This window comes from Phascolarctos cinereus, unplaced genomic scaffold, assembly GCF_003287225.1.
Source record: "Phascolarctos cinereus isolate Bilbo 61053 unplaced genomic scaffold, phaCin_HiC Scaffold_9;HRSCAF=440, whole genome shotgun sequence".
NCBI classification, from domain to species: domain Eukaryota; kingdom Metazoa; phylum Chordata; class Mammalia; order Diprotodontia; family Phascolarctidae; genus Phascolarctos; species Phascolarctos cinereus.
In genome coordinates, this window is record NW_027556402.1 from 244,472,198 (window position 1) to 244,490,895 (window position 18,698).

The following is an 18,698-nucleotide window of genomic DNA, read 5'->3' on the forward strand; positions in this document are numbered from 1 at the left end:
AGACCAGCTATGCCACAGGCTAGACCTCAATAAGTTCCTACTGTATGCCAGGCTCTGAGCTAGGCCATGAGAATTACAACACAAAGAATGAAGAAATCCCCCCTCTCTCTGGGGCTTTATGGCATCAAGTAGGTAGACATAGGAAGTACAGATGGGAGAACGTATGGAAGAAATTCAGGAAGGGAGGCCTGGGGCACCAGGACAGATTCCAGTGGAAGGTGGTGCTTACACCAAAGTTTGAAGGAAGGGAGAGAATTGAGCCCAAAAAAGAAGTGACCCTTCTGGATTTGTCTCCAGAAGAGAAATTGGGGAGGAGGCCCTGGTGGGAGGCCTTCAAGGACCTGAAATTGTGTCTACAGTGGGAACTCTCTCTTCCAGTGCTGTTCCCAACCCCTCTGCAACTGGAGAGGTGCTCTTTGAGCATTACCGAAGGGAGCTAAGATGCACATCCCTGAGCCCACGGAGAATTCTGTACTTGGAGCCAGGAAGACCTGAGTTCAAATCCTGTCCCCATCCCTTACCATCTTTGTGACTCTGGGCAATCATTTAACCTCTCTCAGCCTCCTTTTCTTCATCTGTAAAATGGAGACAGCAGATCATGGTGAGGATCAAATGTGATTTTGTTAGGTGCTCTGCTAAACCTGAAAGCACTACAGAAATGCTCTTATTATTGGTGGTGTTGTTACTGTTACTATTACTTGAAGCGTTTCAAAGTTAATAGGACTTGTCCGGGCCTGTACTCTGCTGGCATAATAGACTTTGAGAACCCAGGATCACCTCCACCTCACGCTGTAGGAGTTAGAAGGGGACTTTAGCAGAAGAGGATGTCTACGTATTTTAAATATATTTCATTTAGTCTGGTTCTGATATTATTTCTTTGAGACATGACAGAATAGAAAATTGAGGCACGGATAGGCTCTGCAACTTAATATAAATCTTTGTGACCAATTCACTTTCCAGCTCTGTCTCAGTTTTCTCATATATAAAATTAAAGCATTGGCCTTTTCTACTTCAAAATCTTATGATAGCACCTTGTCCAAACCAACAGGGCCAGTCTGCAGATGTCCCAGGCACTGCCTAATCTCTAGTTCTTAAAACTAGGCTACATTCTCCAGAAAAGAAAAGCAATTCAAGAGAGAAATGGGGTTGGGTCATTTAGCACTCTGATGCCATTATGGTGATTTCCTTGGTTCTGGGTATTTTTCATCCTTCCCTCCCCCCCCCTTTTTCTTTTTGTATGCTTGCCAAGCCTAGCAAAGGATAAGGATCAGGGTTCAGAAATCCAACTGTCCCTGCAGTTCCCAGGACAGGCAACATTGTCATTTTGTTCACATTATTATTAAAATGAGTGATTCACTCATATTACAGGCAAAGGATCGTTTACCAGGAAAACTTCACTTTGAAAAACAAAGCTGGTGTGGAGTGCATTTGTCTTAGAGGAGCAGTAAGGACTACCATCCATTTCCTTTTCCCATCCAGTCCCCAAACAGCCAGGCCCCCCTTCCCCTGTCTATCTCTAGTCATCCCATTTGCTTGCCCACATCTATACATATAATTATCCGGGTGTTTATATACACCCTCAAAAGGCAGAGAAGAGCAGGAAAGACAAAAAGGGACTTCTCCGTCAGTCTTCGTGCCTGCATCGTGACCTCCTTTGCTCTCCCTGCTGTTTCTGTTTCTTGAGTCTGTTTTTCAGTCGATGGGTAACCGTACATCCATCAGCATTGTTGGAAGTTAGTGGATTCTGACGACGGGGCAGGCTGCGGTCTGCATGTGCAGCCACACGATTGCCAAAGTCTTCCCGTGTTCACATATTCATAGAGAAGGAAGGAACCTAGATTGTTGCCTTTTTATTTTTAGTTTGTCTCAGTACAACTCATTCCGTCCCAGTGACCATGTCAGCCACAGCTCCTGTTTGCCTTTGTTTGGGGAAGGAGGAAAGTGCATTTCTAAGCAAGACAAATGAATATTCTCGGTCCCCTTTTCTATTTATTTTCTGGCTCCCCAGGGCAATGGAGTGCCCTGGAAACAGAATTTTTCTTAGTTTGGGTTTTGATGTCTTTTTTTCTTTTTTTTGCTTTTAGACAAATCCTCATCGGGCAGTAATTCCAATGTGTGATAAAAATTGTGTCACAGACTGTCCCATGCAGCTCTTAACTAGGACCTTTAAAAAAAATCATTCCACAGCTTTTTTCACCAATTACATTCCTTTTTTTCTTACAAATTGGTATGTTTGTCACTGTGAGTATTGTGGATACAAGGGAATATTTGCATGCAAGTAAAATGGTAGAATTCTAGAACTGCTTTGCTCCTGGGAAGGAGGGTTGAATGCAGAAGGATGGCCATAGTTCCAAGACTCCTGCTTCACCCCCTGCTTCAGGTCCATGAGGACATACAGAAAGCATGAATCAGTGAGCCACCTCCTGGCCCGAGTAACAGTTCTGTTCGTTGCTGCTACCCCCAAACCCTGTAACCATTCCAAAGCCAGCTCAATCCACATAGGCTTATTGGTGTGGAGAGGAGAATCTCAGAGCTGAAAGAGGCCTTAGAAATAGATGAACAGGTCCAGCTGCATCATTTCGCAGAGAGTGAAACTAGTGCCCAAGGAAGGGAAAGGGCTTTGCCTAAGGCCACCCAGTCACTCATTTGCAGAGCTGAGACCAGAACCCAGATTTCTTTACTCTTCCTCCAGGGCCCTTCCCATTGGATTGTGCTGCTACTTTGTCACAGGGCAGAGATCTTCTTCACAACATGAGGATGATGTCCCTGGGTAGCCATCATCTTCACCACTGAGCTCCACAGACCACCCTAAGACTCCATGTGCAAACAAGAGTACAAAGCACTTACCGTTATCCTATGAGGGGTAGAGCTAACGGGGAACAGGCAAAATTAAAAAACCATTTTCCCAGCTGTACCACTCTGACATTCTCTATTCCCAGACCAGGTAAGCTACAGATCCAACAATAGAAACATTCATTAAGGTATAAAGACAAGGATTTTATTTTAGATCTTATTCTGGCAGAGTTGGGAGAGTGGGTTGATTAATTTTGCCTATTCCCCATTAGATTTGGTCACCAATAAGAAATCATTTCATTCTTGTCCTTAGTACCTGGGAATATTTAACCAATTCCATTCCTGTGGGGAAAAGTCAGGGGCAACAGGGTTTTGAGACATCACCTATTTCTGTTGGTTGGTTCTGAGGTCTGTCTTGCAAAGAACACATTTCATCCTGTAATTTCTAAGCAGAAAAACAAAGCAACATCTGGTGGAATTGGAAACGTAGGTCTCTGGACTGGAATGTCAATGCTGGTACAAGTGTTGGTCCCAGAACAAGCTCCTCAATGTGTTGCTAGGTCAATTGGGACCTTCTGGTGCCAAAATCCTGCTCTGTTTCTTGGTGCCCAAGGCAGCCTCCCATTTCCTCAATAAATGGGTAGGAGGCTTTCTCCGTGCCAGAGTGGCTGTTCATGTTGCTGCTGGAGAAAGGCTTTATTTTCTCCTGGCATTGATGTCCACTTCTCACAATGCCATGTTGTAGCATGCTCTGGACTGGGGAGTTATGGCTAGTTCTGTTTCACATCACAAAAGCTTTGTTAGACAATGACCTTTCCCCAAGCAAAGAGAGTAAATAATTATTGCATGATGTCTCCTAGCTCCCATCCTATCACATCATGATTGACAGAAGGCGAGAGTTGATGCAAGGAAGGCTGGCTATATGTCCTGTCATAGAATGGTGACATGGTGATGGTGTTTAGCCTGAATATCATTATTATATTTTCCTTTACTGCAACATGGTTACCTAGAAGTGAGTTTTCAGAACCAGTTTGGGAGTGCTATCATTTTAATTCAATGTACATACGGGTTAAGTGAAAATAAGCCCAAATTTATTCATTATTGGTCATGGGTTCATTCACATTAAAATACAAAACCAAAGAAACCAGATGTCCATTCATACTGTAGCATACCAAACCTAGACTTTGGGGTGATGAAACAAACCATGAGAAGCTAAAAAGGGATAGTTTTAACAAATGCCCAAGTCTGGCTCCACAGAAGAATCACTGGAGACCAACCCTTTCCCCTCTTCTTATGAAATCATTTCTTTTTTAAATTATCCTTTTCTTACCCCATACATAACATAAAACACCTCTGTTAAATAAAGATCATGCTGTCTAAGAGGCTCTCTGACCATTCGTTTAGTTCGTTCTCCTCCTACTCCTTAGGTGTGGGCAACCCTTAAGGGCTCCCTCTGTGCTCTCTCCCTTGGCAGTTTCATCCATTACTGAGCCTAAAGCCACTTCAGCACTCACCTCTGAGCCCCTTGCTACTTTCCCCAAAATCAACATGAGCCATTTTGGGTAATCTGCTGCCCGCCTCAGGGCCTGAGCTCCAAGCACTAGAACATGCTTTATTCGTAGACTGGATGAGCCACAGAGCCAACAGCAGAAGTCTTCAGTAAGACCTAAAAGCGGTGGAACTCGCGGGAAAATCAAGTGTAGAATCGTTTTCAATCCCCTGTGCCGGTGGGTGTTATTTTATTACAAGGTCCAGAGGGATTATAATCTGATACACCCATCATCTCCATTGTGTCACCCACCTTAGTGGAGAAATACAATCACTAAGTGGCTTGGTGGCACAATCAATCAATGGAGCTGAACCTGGAGTCAGGAAGACTTGAGTTCAAATTCAGCCTCAAGACATTTACGATCTGTCTGACCCTGGGCAAGAAACTTAAACACTGCCTCAGTTTCTTCAACTCTAAAATGGAGATGATAATAAAATAAGCACCTACTTCTGAGAGTTGTTATGAGGACCAAGTGAGCAAATATTTGTAAAGCACTTAGTAAGTAGTTAGTAAAAGATTGTTTCTTTCCTGAACTCAGGACCCATCAGTGTCATCTGCCTCATGGGATTCTACCCAAATCTCTTGGAGCAGGCTATTGTTTGCTCAGGTGGATACGAGAGTGATCATTGGTAATGCGGAGAAGGCAGAGTTCTGTAACTCTTTATTTGACCCGTTTCTCTACCAAGAAGAATAAATGATATTTGGACTAAAAAGAGCAGGAGAACAACCATGTAGAAGAGAGTTGAAATCCAAGAAGACAGTAGAGGAGCATTAACCCATCCTCTGTGAGTTGTCAGAAGATCCCAGGAGGGTAGATTTGGAGCCGGAGGAGGAAACTGAGGCCCACTCATCCAAGGCCACACAAAGCAGTAGTGGGGAGTGCTGGGACTCCCAGTCCAGCACTCTTTGCACTGCAGCACACTCTCAGTAGCATATAAATTCCAAGAGGCTTACAGACCACCTGTCAGCTGTCCCTTGCTCTCACTACACACCCAACTCATCTTTTTCTCTTTTTTTTCTTTTTTTTCCCTCATTTCTCTGCTAATAAGATCTGTTTCAGTGAACTTTGTTTCAGGGAGAAGTTTGGAATAATTAAAAGAACTGAACAATTTACCAAAGGTAATCCAGCTCATTTACCTATGAGGCAGGATTAGAATTCAGATCTTCCTGATTCTAAGTCTAGCACTCTATCTGCAATTCCACGTAGTAGAGAAGCTCTTTGGAATGTTCATACTCCTGAAAGCACGTTTTGGACAATGGACATGTTTCATCCACTTGTTATTTCCGGTGTGGATAATTGTGGATCTCATTTAAGAGATTCTGCAGCTTTCTGGGACTTAATGCAGTTCTCAGTGTCTTCTGCAAACAGGAGTATTGGAAGACCTTTCCATCTATGTACCTCACTGTGTCCTACTGGGATTGTGTAAATCACTGTAGAAATGTGGTCTGCCTCTTCCTTTCTCATGCTTTCATCAAGGATGCCCTTGCTATCGTAGGTAGATTATTCTTGTACGAATTTTGTAGAGGTGGGAAAGTAGGCATGTGGATCAATAGTTATTGATGTTCTCTTGGTCCTCTTTTTGGGGAATGATAACAGTCAAGATTTTTCTCTGCCCCATTGGCATCCTGCACTCTTTCAGATAATGTGAGAATCAGTTCCTTCATGTCCTCAACACTACATCACCTGTAGCATGAACTTCTTTTGTGTCTACTTGTACTAGTCCACTAATCTATGTGTGCTTGCATCAAAACAGGGTTTGTACTCCATGAGCAAAGCTGAATCATAGGAGCACAAAGGAAAGGCAAGCAGCACAAATCCAGCGCAGATTTGACGGACTGCTTTTGCCTAACCTGGGGTGGTGCCCCCTGAACTTGTATCAGACTGAGCAGCTGCAATCGCACTGCAGCCTGACTCCAGCATTGTGATGTCACTGGTCTTCTTCAAAACCAAAGGATGAACAACAGCTATCTGTCTGATCTTCCCATCTTTATTTTTCTCAGTGCCATCTTACTTTTAAAAAACATTTTGTTTTAATCAGCCAATATCTGCCCTCTAAAACTCCCACCAATTGAGAACACGAGAAAAACAAAGCCCATTAGAAATATGTATAGCCAAGAAAAACAAATTTCCACATTGATGATGTCCGGACAGTTTGTGTCGCTCTGCATTCTGTGTCCCTCACTTCTCTGCCAGGAAGCAGGGGTTTCATCATTGGGCCTCTGAAGTTGGTCATGATACTGATAAGAGTTCAGCACAATAGTATTCTGTTCTTGAATAGTATTGAATGCTGTTGAATAGTGTCTTAAATAGACTAATAGAATAGTATTCTATACTTGAACATACCATAGTTAATTCATCCATTCCCCAATTTATGGGCACCCCCACAGATTCTCATTCTTTGCCACCTCAAAGAGTTATATTTTCGTACATCCGTAGAGTTTGTTTTGCTCAGGGCCGAAACTTTCCTTTATCTAACCACATTCTAATTCCCTTGTCTCCTTTTCCCCTTTCTCTCCTATTTCCCTGTTGAGTGAAATGTATTTCTGTACCCGGCTGTTTGGGTGTGTTTTCTTCCTTCTTTTGGCCAGTTCAGATGAGAGTGAGGTAAAGGTGTCAGCCACTCCCCTTCACCTCCTCATCCTTTTTCGTATAGACATTTACTTGCGTACTCAATTATGAGATAATTTTCCTTCACCTTCCTTTCCGTTCTCTCCTCCCCCTTTCATTTATTTCTCTCCCTCTTTCTTTCTTTTCTTAAGATCATCAAGATATAACAGAACTACTCCCAGGCCTTGTCTAATTTCTGTGGACCCTGATGAATGCAGGTTCAGAAAAAAACACATGTATCATCTCTCCAAAACTGAATATAAGCAATCTGTCCTTGTTTGGTCCTTATCATTGCTCATTCATGTCTACCCTTTTTATGTTTCTCTTCACTTCTGTGTTTGAACTTCAAAGTTTCTTTCCATCAGTATTGCTTGGAAGGCCTCTATTGCATTAAAGATTCATTTCTCCCCCTGTAGCATTATACATGGTTTTGCTGGGTAAGTTCTTCTTGGCCATAAGCCCATCCTTTGCCTTCCAAAATAATGAATTCCAAATTTTTCACTCCTTTATAGTGGTGGATATGAAGTCATGTGTGATCACATGGTTCCTTGGTATTTGGATTCATTCTTTCTGGCTGCTACATATGTTTTATTTGACCTGGAAGTTCTATATTTTGGCTATGATATTCCTGGTAGTTTTCATTTTGAGGCTTCTTTCAGAAAGTGACTGGTAGCTTCTCTGTGTTTCCACTTTGCCTTCTGCTTCTAAGTGATATAGCTAGTTCTCTTTTAAGATTTCTAGAAATATGATGTCTAGATTCTTTAGTCATGGTGTTCAGAAAGTCCAATAATTCTTCCATTTTTTTCTCAATCTGTTTTCCATGTCGTTTGGCTTTTGCTTTATTTTGAGGTGTTTTATATTTTCATGTGTTTTCTCAGCCTTTTGACTTTGTTCACTAGTCCTTGTTGCCAGTAGAGTCATTGGCTTCTGTTGGTCCGGTTTTAATGGATCAGGGGGTTTGTTGGTTGGTCCAGGTGGTACCTCTTGTGCCAAACTGTTAATTCCCTTTCCAGTTCTTTCTTCCAAAGCTCCCATTTCTTTTCCAGTTTTTTTTCACCATCACTCTCATTTCATTTGTAAAAAGTATCAAATGAGACAATATTTGTAAAACTCTTAGCACAATGCCTGGAACATAGTAGAAGCTTAATAAATGCTTTTTCCTTTACCTTTCCTTTTTCCAGTTTTTTCCTCTAGGTCTCCCATTCCACTTATTAAAAAAAAAACAACACTTTAAACTCTTTTTAAAATTCTTACTTCATGTCTTCCAGGAATTGTAGTTGAGTGTGTACCTGAGCTATTTTTTTTTTCTGAGGTTTGGAGTTCTCCTCTTCTACTGATTTTGTGTCTTGAACATCCCTGCCACCATAATAGCTTATTTCAGTGGGGTTCTTTTTTTTTTGTTTACTGAACTTTTTGGCTTTGGATTTGATGTTAGGGCTGGGCTACGTTTCTGGAGGGAAGTTCTGGAATGGTGCTGTTAATGCTTTCCTGGGGTATGTAGTGTTGTTTTCCAGGATCTCAAGGAACAGGCTAGGGACCTGCAAGTTTTCAGTGCTCCCAAAGTGATCTGATCTAGGGAAAAATCTGATTGCTTGCCTCCTGGTCTGAGTTCTGCAAGACCAGGCTTCCTGGCCTGGGTTTGGGTGTGTGCAAGAGTAGACTGCTACTCGACTCCACTCCTGTGAGCCAGCTGGAAAGCTCTGTTGATTCAGAGTGACAGAACTGTAGGCTCTCGGTTGGTCTGGGACTCCTGCCTTGGTAATTCCTCGGCAGGTTGAACTAGATGCTAAAAATAAGGCCCTGCTCTGTGCCTGGGGTCCGAGGCACACCACTGCTATTGCTGGCTGCTGCATTTCCTCCCCTCTCCACATACAGCCCAGGGCCTCTGAAACCCAGAATGCCATCACCATGTGCAAATCCCCTTCTCATTCTGCCTTGAATCTGTGACCTGAAACTGGATAAAGGGTGACAAAGCTCCCAGTTGACACTTGATCCTGTCACAGTGCTCCAATGTGGGTCCCACGCTGGTGTACAACTTCTCCCAACCTCTCAGTATCCACAGACACTTTGCCAAGCTGAGCTGGACAAATGATTAACTGCGACTTTTCCTGGATTCCCTCATCAGAATTCAGTCTGGTACACTGTCTAGATCTGTCTGGAGGAGTTTGTGGACAGGAGCCAAGGCACCATTTCCTACAACTTCACTATCTTAACTCCACCTCCCCTCAGGGCCATTTTGTCTCCTTATACATTGGGAACCATGATGCTGGAATCCAGAAAGGGTTCCTCCACAATCCTTTGTGCTGAAAAGAGTGTAAACAGCTTTACACATCATCTCCATCTTTGCTTATGTTGTCTTCTTTCCAATTTCATACTTCTAGGCCCTCATGTTGACTTGACCCACTTTTTTTTGCCAACTTGTTTTTCCCTTCACCGTTTTATGATGCCCATGACTTTCTGTCATCCTCCATAAGTTTTATAAATGCTTGTGTGTGCTGAAGCACTGCTGTTCTTGACTTCCACATCTCTCTGCTCTTCAGTGAGATCAGGGTTGGCTCACTGAGGCAATTTCTAGGTTCTTTTGTTCTCATTATGGCAGTTATTTAAATTAGTTAAACTTCTTTAGAGAATGATTGCAATGGAGAGAGAGAGAGAGAGAGAGAGAGAGAGAGAGAGAGAGAGAATATGAGTAGGAGGGATAGAGCTTTTATTAAGCACTTATTATGTTCCAAGCATTGTACTAAGTATTAGGGATACAAATATAAATAAGCAAGTGCAAGGAAGCAAATATAAGTCAGCAAGCAAAATAGTCCCTGCCTTCAAAGAGAGACAACAGATAAAGGGAACCTGGAAGATAGGCTGCATGCATACAACAGCTGGGAAGTGACCTAAGGTAAGACCTTACCTGGTGAAGCCCAGGGTTGTTCCAGGGGCAGAGCCCAAAGTTCCAGTAATGGGGAGTAGGAAGAGTGAGATTGGTGACAAGGGTGCAAGTAGCATGGTTTAGAAATAATGGCAAGGAAGGGATCATTTACAATTATTTACATAACCTTTTTAATAAATGGTTATAATCTGTGTCAATGTCTGTTCCTCTGTTTGTTTCCCAATTTTGAGTATCACTACTTTTTTTAAAAGTCAGATTGGAGTTTTAGCTGTGTACAGTATTGTTTTCTCATTTTCCTTCTCATTTTGCATTAGTTTTTAGCTTTTATTCTTTCTAAGCATACACAGTTGATTCAGAAATGACTGACTCGTGTCGGTAATAACTTTTTAAAAGTCTGTTAAAGTGTAAGTTTCATTTTCTGTGATTTTACTTGATCCTTGTCATGTGCAGTGTATCCCAACTCCTTTTCCAAAGAAAGCATTCATGTCGTATAGGCATGAAGCTTTTGTAGCTAGACTGATAATCTTCTGGAAAATGTAGTCCAAAGAATTTCTCCGGATGAGTTATGCTCTCTGGGTCTGAAGCACGATGAGAAATAAAACCCTCAGGATTTTTCTCTGCATTCCATCTGTTTGTCAGGACAGCCGAATCTGAATGTCCTGGCACTTGACCTTCAACACGTCCAAAACTGAATTCACACACAACACCTCTCCTCTAAAGCCTGCCACTCCTCTCGATTTCCCAGCCACCCAGGCTAAATGCTTGGCATTGTCTTCTACTGTCCCTTCCCCCCACATCTACAGCACCTCTTGAATTCTCTCCTTCACCTGCTTATCTGCCCTCACCAGGACAGTTGTACTTACAGTCTTCTGGCGGGTCCTCCCGCTTCTGATCTTAACCATATCCAGTCCATCCTCCCCAACCCAGGAGGCACAGATCTGAGCAGGCTGCTTGCTGCCTTTGTCCAAAACCTTACCTGGCCATCCCTTGGCTAGAGGTCAAAGAGTCTGACCCATTTAAAGCCTCCTCCAAATTGGTGCCAGCCTTTCTTCCCAGACATATTGCATGCTGTTCCCTTAGAATAGCTCAAAGTTTCAACTTGGTCTCTCTCTGAACTTGTTTGGTTCCTGCCTACACACACTTACACAGGCCATTCCCACCCCCAGCCTCCCATGCTTGGGACAGATTCCTTCCTCAATTCTACCTGTTGGAATCATTCTTTTCTCCCAAGACCCAACTTCAATCCACCTCCTCTAGGACATCTCCTTGGCTCTCCTCAACCAAAAGGGCCTCTCCCTCCTTGTAGTCTCCTAGAGAAGCTTACTGGGCAATTTTCCTTTTCATCTGGCGTCTTTTCCCTATGTTGTCATTGGTCTAGATCATATCTAGGAGAGGCCACTCAAATGCAGGATTTGTGGCATCTACTCCTGCACTTACTGCAGGGCCTTGCATACTGTAGATGCTTAATAAATGCTTGTCAAATTTGAATTTGAATTCTTTGGGCCCAGGGTATGGGAACTTAGCCCAAAGATGTTTCCAGACCTCTTCAGGCCTTGGGGTAGGTACCAAGTGCATCAAGATATGAGAAGTTCTGTCTTCCTCCCACTTGCTCTCCTCGAAGAAGAGAACTGAGAAGTATTTACTCAGCTGTGGCCTGTGCGCAAAGCCTTAGTGCCCTGGAGACAGGAAGGAGCAGTGTGGTCATGCCCTGGACTGCCCGTGTCCTTCCGAGCAGCTCTTGGCAGACCATCCTGGGCAGTGGCAAGTGCCATTGTTTGAGATGAGCTCTTGAAAACCCCCAGAGGAGAAATAGGGAAACTGTCCCCACTGAAAACCGTGCAGACTCTGTCAGCTGTGACGTTTGTTCTTTTTCCTGGGCAGTAGGTGCTTATCAAGGTTGGGCAGCCCCTCTAGCCGGGGCTCCCCAAGACAAAATTGCATTGTATTATTTTCCCCCATAATACCCGCTGTGAAGCCCTCCAAATATCTAAGGCTGAACGTTGATCCAGAGGTCTTCAGACCTCTCCTGAAGACAGTGAAAAGCTTCCCCAAGTCCGGAGGCTGGCCCTCTTCTACTTTTTTCTTTGATTAAAAACCACCCTCACCCTGGGGGGTCTTCCCATTTCCAGAGTAGAGAAGAGAGATGGAGGCCAACAGCCAGGCATCCCTGCTGCCCTTCTGAGGGGAGCAGACATTTGGAGCCCCTAGGACTCTGTGATGAGGAGACAGTGACTAAGCTGCCCCCCACAGCTTCAGAGGCAAGCATTTGCCACAGTGAGAAGACCAGATGTAGGAAAAGGCAGAGGAAGATGCTTCTCTTCCTTTCCCCCTTCTCCTGCAGGCTGGCATGGGAGAGCATTGAGGCATCCCTTCCGAGTGGCTGGCTTAATTGACTTAACTCAGAAGCATCTTCCATCTCTTCCTAAGCATGGGGGTGGGGGAGCGTGGATAGCAGAAGAAAATCTTTGGAGTCAGTGGACTGGTTGTGGACACCCCATTAGCTGTAAATGGAGTTTCTACAAAGCAAACCCTGTTTTCTCACTGATATTTTAGAAAATTGGAGCTGGGCTCCCGTGGGTGGAAAATCTAATAAACGGAGTGAGTGAAGAAGGTGGATAGCAGCCCTTCCTAAGACCACAGGGAAGACACCAGGCCTTAAACCAAGGGAAGTTTTCTTGGTTTGCTTGACCCCATGTCTTTGTCCCAGGGCAGGGGCTGATGTGGGGGGAGGGCATGGGGAAAGAACTGGGATGTAAAAGGAAAAAGACGTGAGCAAAACACAGGCACATGGATTATGTTTATGCGCATGGGTGTATGGAGTCACCTGAGCGGGCGCACATACAAGAGAGTTTTGGTTGCTGTTCCCCTGAAGCAAAACACAAAAAGCCCCGCCTCTCACTAAGGAGATGGGAGAGCCTCACGCTACACTGTCAGAGACAGACGGACACCAAGCCGCGGGCCAGCTGGCCACTGATCACTGGTGAACTGATTTTGTTGGCCATGTGCAAACCCCGTCTTGGAAGCGCTTGGAACCAACTCACATTTGGACTTTTTTTTCCTTCCTGCTTCTGGGGAGACTTTTCTTTTCCACAAATGATCCACAGGTAAAAGTTGAGGTTTCTGGTGCAGCCACACTGATTATCTAGTGTCAAAAGAGGCAGGCTGGAGAGGGCGACAGGGCCTTGGGCTCAGCCCCCAGAAGCTGCAGTCATAGGGATCCCACTCGGCAGCCAAGGGACCGGAGGCCAGTCACTCAATGTTGTGTGGCTCGGTCTGCTCCTCTCTGTGACAATAATGCCTGAGTTGTTTGGAGATGAGATGCATTATCCACTGATAAAATCACAGGTCCAGGGATTGGGGGTGGGGTGGGGAAGAGTGAGCATGAGGTAGTGGAAAGGTCAGTGGCTTTGATGTTAGGGGACCTGACTTCTGACCCTTACAAGGAGGGTGGTCACCCTAGTCAAGTCCCTCATCCTCCTTGTGCCCCAGTTCCTTCATCTGTAAGACGGGGATAACAACATTTGTATGAACTTGATCATGTCTTTTCTATTCCCCAGGGTTGTTGTGTGGAAAGTCATATGTCAACTCAGAAGAATTACGTAGTATTTTATTCATTTCACTTCTTAAGGACCTGTGACTCCCTTAGTATGGTTAACTCTACTCCCTCCACCAGTGCAGATTGGAATCCCTTGAGAGCCAAGAACACATGCCCAGTAGCCACCCTGCTAATGAGGTCGTCTACCCTTAGCTCACTGGGCTGTTCCTCCAACAAGATCTGGAGTCCACTACCAAGCCCGTGGCCCTCCACTTGAGACTCAAGAATCCAGCTCTCCTCCGTGCCACAATGAAGCACCTGATGAGAGCTGGAGTGGAAGAGTCTCGTTTTCATTCTTCTCTCAGTGTTCATAAAATGATGAAAAGAAAAAATGCTCCATTCTACCCGCCATGTTGCTTTGGGAATGGGCGTGAGAATGCCCAGAAGACAAGTCAACAACTCCGGCCACCCACAGTACTAGGAGAGAAGTGTGATCAGGTAGAGAATGTTCTGACCTTGATCTTGTCCCAAATTCCACTTTTGTTCTGTCTTTGAACTTTCAGGACCTGTTGGTTGAATCTTTCCTAATTGCGGGGGATTCCTTGGGAGAAGTGAAGGCATCTCTTTGTGAGCAGGGCTTACCTCCCCTGCACCTGCTCAAACCTCCGTTCCTTCCAGGCTTGGAGGAGCTCTGTTGGTGGGTCCCTCAGGCACAGGGGTTCTCTTCCTTCCCCCGCAGCTTCTTGGGGCCCACGCACTGGGTTGCCTGAGCTGCATCTGTTTGCAGGGCTTTCCTGTTGACTGTAATTAGAACCTTTCACACTAAACTTCTTCCATAAAAAGGTCCAATTCACATGAATTGTCTCCTTGATCCAGTTCACCTGGAGCTATTTAGATCCTGCCGTTTGCAGTAGGGGTGGAACAAGCCTTTATGCCCCCCACATAGAGTAGGATGAGATCCAGGAACATGAAGGATGGCTTTTCCTAAAATTGAAGCCCCGTGCCTCCCTCAGTGCCCCAGGAGGTGACCCTGGGTCCCCAGGGGACACAAGCTCCTCCAGGCTGGCTGAGAGAAGCCGTTGGACCGTAGGTCTGGTGTGCCAGGGTGAGCCTCACTGAACCCCATGGCCAGCAGGCGATGAGGTGTGATCTGCATTGGTGAAGAAAGTGCCCACACCTGGAAAAGCACAGGTTCCCTGAAGTATGTACTGAAGCGTCACCTGGCAGACACCCCCATCTCCATGGAGAGCTACAGAGCCTCTCAGAATGCCTGAGCAGCTGTGTCTGGAAGGCCTCAAACCACCAAATGCCGCTGCGCAGGGACGCTCGGACTGCCCCCGTGGCCATAGCCTCTGGAGCATCTCTGGGCCAGGGCTCGGCTACCTCGGCCTCCTTGAGACGGCTCGTGCGCCCACGCCTTCTGCACGAAGCCGCCCTGACCCCCCATCTGCCCCGGCACTTGGTTCTTCGGCTGGGTCCCTGCGCTTGTCGCCGTGAGTGAGAGCTGTTCGTTCTTGGTCCTTGTGCCACCAGCACCAGCACAAGGCCCGGCATGCAGGAGGCACTTAATAAATGCTTGTTGATCGATCAAGGGAGGTATCAGCCAAGCTTCAGAGTGTGCTGCTGCTCCCTCGCTCTTTTTTGCCCTTTGAAGGTCTGAGAACTGTCACCTGTTGGGGAAAGTGCTGAGCTTACATGCAAATGTTATCACTCGCCGGGCTCCTGGATATACACTTTTATAATGTCAGCCTCCAACTCCAGCTGAGCGGTGAATGCCTCTGCCTTTCGGCTCCCCCCTAGTTAAAACCACCATTTAGAAGAAATAGAACTGCCCTGTTGGAAGCATCTGGGTGGTGAGGTGGAATCTGGAAACTGGGCCTGGAATCAGGACAACCTGAGTTAAAATCCAGCCTCAGGCACTTAGTAGCTGTGTGACTCTGGGCAAGTCACTTCACCTTTCGCTTTGTTTCCTTATCTGTAAAATGGGGATCATAACAGCATCTCCCTCCCAGGATTGTTATGAGGATCAAGTGAGGTATTTGTAAAGTACTTTAGCACAGCTCCTGGCACATAGTTGTGTGTTTTGTCCTTGTTCTTGAAGATGACCATGACATCAGGGAGATGATGACCTCACTTGTAATTAACCTTGATTTGTTTTTGGGTTGGTTTTTTTTTTTTTGGCTAGGCAATGGGGTTAAGTGACTTGCCCAGGGTCACACAGCTAGTAAGTGTTATGTGTCTGAGGCTGGATTTGAACTCAGGTCCTCCTGAATCCAGGGCCAGTGCTCTATCCACTGCGCCACCTAGCTGCCCCTTAATTAACCTTGATTTGAGTGAGGGAGGGCCGTGCAAGGTCACCAGCCTCACTTTCTCCTCCAGAGCCATCTGGGTCCAGTGGCCAGATATGGATCAGGGCGACTGGAGATGGCCCAGGATGCAGTGGGGGACCTTGGCCCTTGTAAGCTAAGGTCATTCCAGGTTCTCACTTTGAGTGAGGCAACCAGTGAAAGGGCCCTTTAATTAAAAAAAAAAAAATCAAACTGGGAGGGAAGACCCTCAGGGCTGCTGGCCGAACAAATGCTTGTTTCCTTCTATAGTGATCACATTAAATAAAAATGGTTAACTTGATTGGGCAACCTACTGGGCCCTGTTTTTTTTGCCTACCCCTGGCACCTCCTTCAAGAGAAGATGGGCAGGAAGTTGTTATTCCGCTCTCTTGCTTGTCTCTGCAGTGACCCACACATGGGTACATCTAGGAGTTGTGAGCCCTTAATGTGACTAAAGGATGAGGCCTTTGTTTGGGACGTTGACCGCACCTCAGCTTCGAATGGCTCGGGTGTCTCTGGCTGCCGATGGATTTGTTCCTAACCCTCATGCCCTCTGAAACCCTTTTATTACTAACACGTTACATTGCCTTTCATCTTAGACCTGTGCCTTCCTCTGGGAATTTCTTTTTGTATGTATTTTGTAGGTAGTTTTCTGTGTGTATGTTCTACCCCGTAGCCCTCCCACAGCGTAAACTTGGTGATGTGGTGGGGCCTTCCGTGTGACTGTGGGATTATATAAGTCCCTGGTGGGGAATGGGAACTCACCGTGGGCCTGTCTTCAAGGGAAGTCTCACTGGAGGGTAGTGCTAAGGCCCTGGAAGAAGCCCTGGGGCTCATGGGAGGGAAGGAGCAGGATCTTCATTGTTTATGCACTCCTGTGAGTCAGTCTTTTGTGGTTTTCCATACTTTCAGTGAGGTGATAGAAAGGTTATCCTGTATACAGTATGTGTTCTTAGCTTAAATGCTTGCTGAAGACTTGAGGGTTCTTTTTACCCCCAAGAGAAGAGCTGTATTCTGATATGCCTGAGGAAGATCTGGGTGGGGGTGAAATGAGCCAAATTCTGGGGTCGCCAGTTAAAACCCTGGATGAGAACAGGAGCCCAAGAATAATTGATCTGGGGGAGAGGTCCCAGACTGAATGTGGGAGATGTGGGGCCAAATGTAGGGTGGTGGGTCATGGCTCACAACTTCAAAGTGAGAATTTTTGGCCGAGGAACTCAAGAGAGCTTTCTGGGATTCTGCCTTTTGTGAGCAGGGAAGCAGGGACCTGAAGTACCTGTTTGAGAGAAGCAGCGAGAAGGTGAAAGCACACCAGTGTGTCTCTCTCTTCCCTGTACTGCTTCCTCCCTCTCTCTCCCTTCCCCCATTCTTGTTTCTCTCTGTGTCTTTCTGTCTCTCTGTCTGTCTGTCTCTCTCTATCTCTGTATCTGTCTCTCTCTGTGTATGACATTTAAGCTCTAGGGAGCTTAGGTCTCAGTTTCTCCATCAATGTCAGATGACTAACAGCCTTTTTTAGCCTCACAAGGATGTTACAAAGATCTGAGATCTTTGGTGTTGGAGAAATGTCGGAGGCCAAGAGAAGTTAAATAATTTGTCCAGAGTCTCCCAGAATTTGAATCCAGGTCATTGCCTTTAAGTCCAGGCCTCTTTCCACCGTTCTGTGTTGTCAGAGCAGGAACTAACCCTCTGTGGTCCTTCATACCAGGGAGAGCTCATCTCCATGTTGAACCCAAAGGGAATCATTAAATGGGATGAATTTTCATATTCCTCCTCCCATGCTTAATTGTGGCGTGGAGGGGAGGGGATGCTGGTCTGGCACAGAATACCCCACGGGAGTATGGGTTTTGGCAGGTCATGCCGAGGTACAAAGGCATGGAGTGTGGCCTGACCACAGATGGAAGGCCTCTTGTCCGAGCACTCTGGCCAAAAAGACTTAGCATCTCAGCCCGGGCTGCCCACAAGGTTATGAACTTTTCATCCACTAAGGCAGTAAAGGGGGCTGGGAGCTGGGGCGGTGAAGTCACAGAGCCATGATATATTTACCTCAGGTATACATATTGCCCCATTTATTGCTCAAATACTCAAAGCTTCTGTGATTTTTTAGTGTCGGAACCCCAATAAGACCGCCATGGGTGACTTAGTAGATAAGTCCTAGAGAACTGACAGAGGCACAGAGACTGAGTGATGCCCAGCACACACAGCTAGGCAATGTTGGAGGTGGGATTTGAACCCGGGTGTTTTTAACTCCAACATCCAACTGGAGCAGGCTGCCTCTGCACAGGCCGCCATTACTGTGGCTGAATATCTGCTGTTCTTAGTACTCTGCAATACAAAGCGTGCCCCCGTTTTGTTGATATTTCTGAGGGTGTCGTGAAGATGCCTGAATTCACCTTCAGTGTTGACACCGCCTTCCTCAGTGTCTCGGAAAGGGAAGCAGAGTAAAGGTCTGCCGGGCCCCAGGAAGAGCACCTGTGTTTCTCCTGTCCTCCGTTTCTCCTGTTTTCCCCCTGGGAGGTACAGAAGGGCCAGGTGACTTTGGGCAGCACAGAACATCCTCCTAGGCTAGGCCTGAGGTCAGACGGTTGAAGAGAATGCACACTCAGATGGCCAAGGCCACAAAACCCGCCGTGATCCTTTGACCCACATTGACGCCGAGACTGTCCCTTTGGCATCACTGGCCTTGTTGATGTGGTTAGTCTAATTCTCTGCCCCCGCCTTGGACTCAGCTCGGATGAAACAGTGGTAGGAACCCAAACCTATCCCCGGGGACCCACGGGCTGTTTCTTGGAAAAGCATCAGCTCAACTGGCCAGGGAAGGGAATCTGGATTTTTGTGGCCTGGGCTAACTCGGGCCAAAGAAGCCAACCTTCTCCAGAGTGTGGCCATGTCCCCTGGATCCCCTCCGCCTGCCCTGCTCCCTGCTGGGACTGCTTGGGGTCGCTTGCATCTCACTTTACCGCTGACACCTCCTTCCATAGTTTAAATGTTTTTGCGCAGAGAAA

General features: G+C 46.0%; 1 protein-coding gene across 3 annotated transcripts in view; it reads left to right on the top strand.

The window, feature by feature from the left end:
- CSTPP1 (centriolar satellite-associated tubulin polyglutamylase complex regulator 1) overlaps positions 1–18,698 on the top strand; it is a 184,670-nt gene that overhangs the window by 147,843 nt on the left and 18,129 nt on the right. The window lies entirely within an intron of this gene.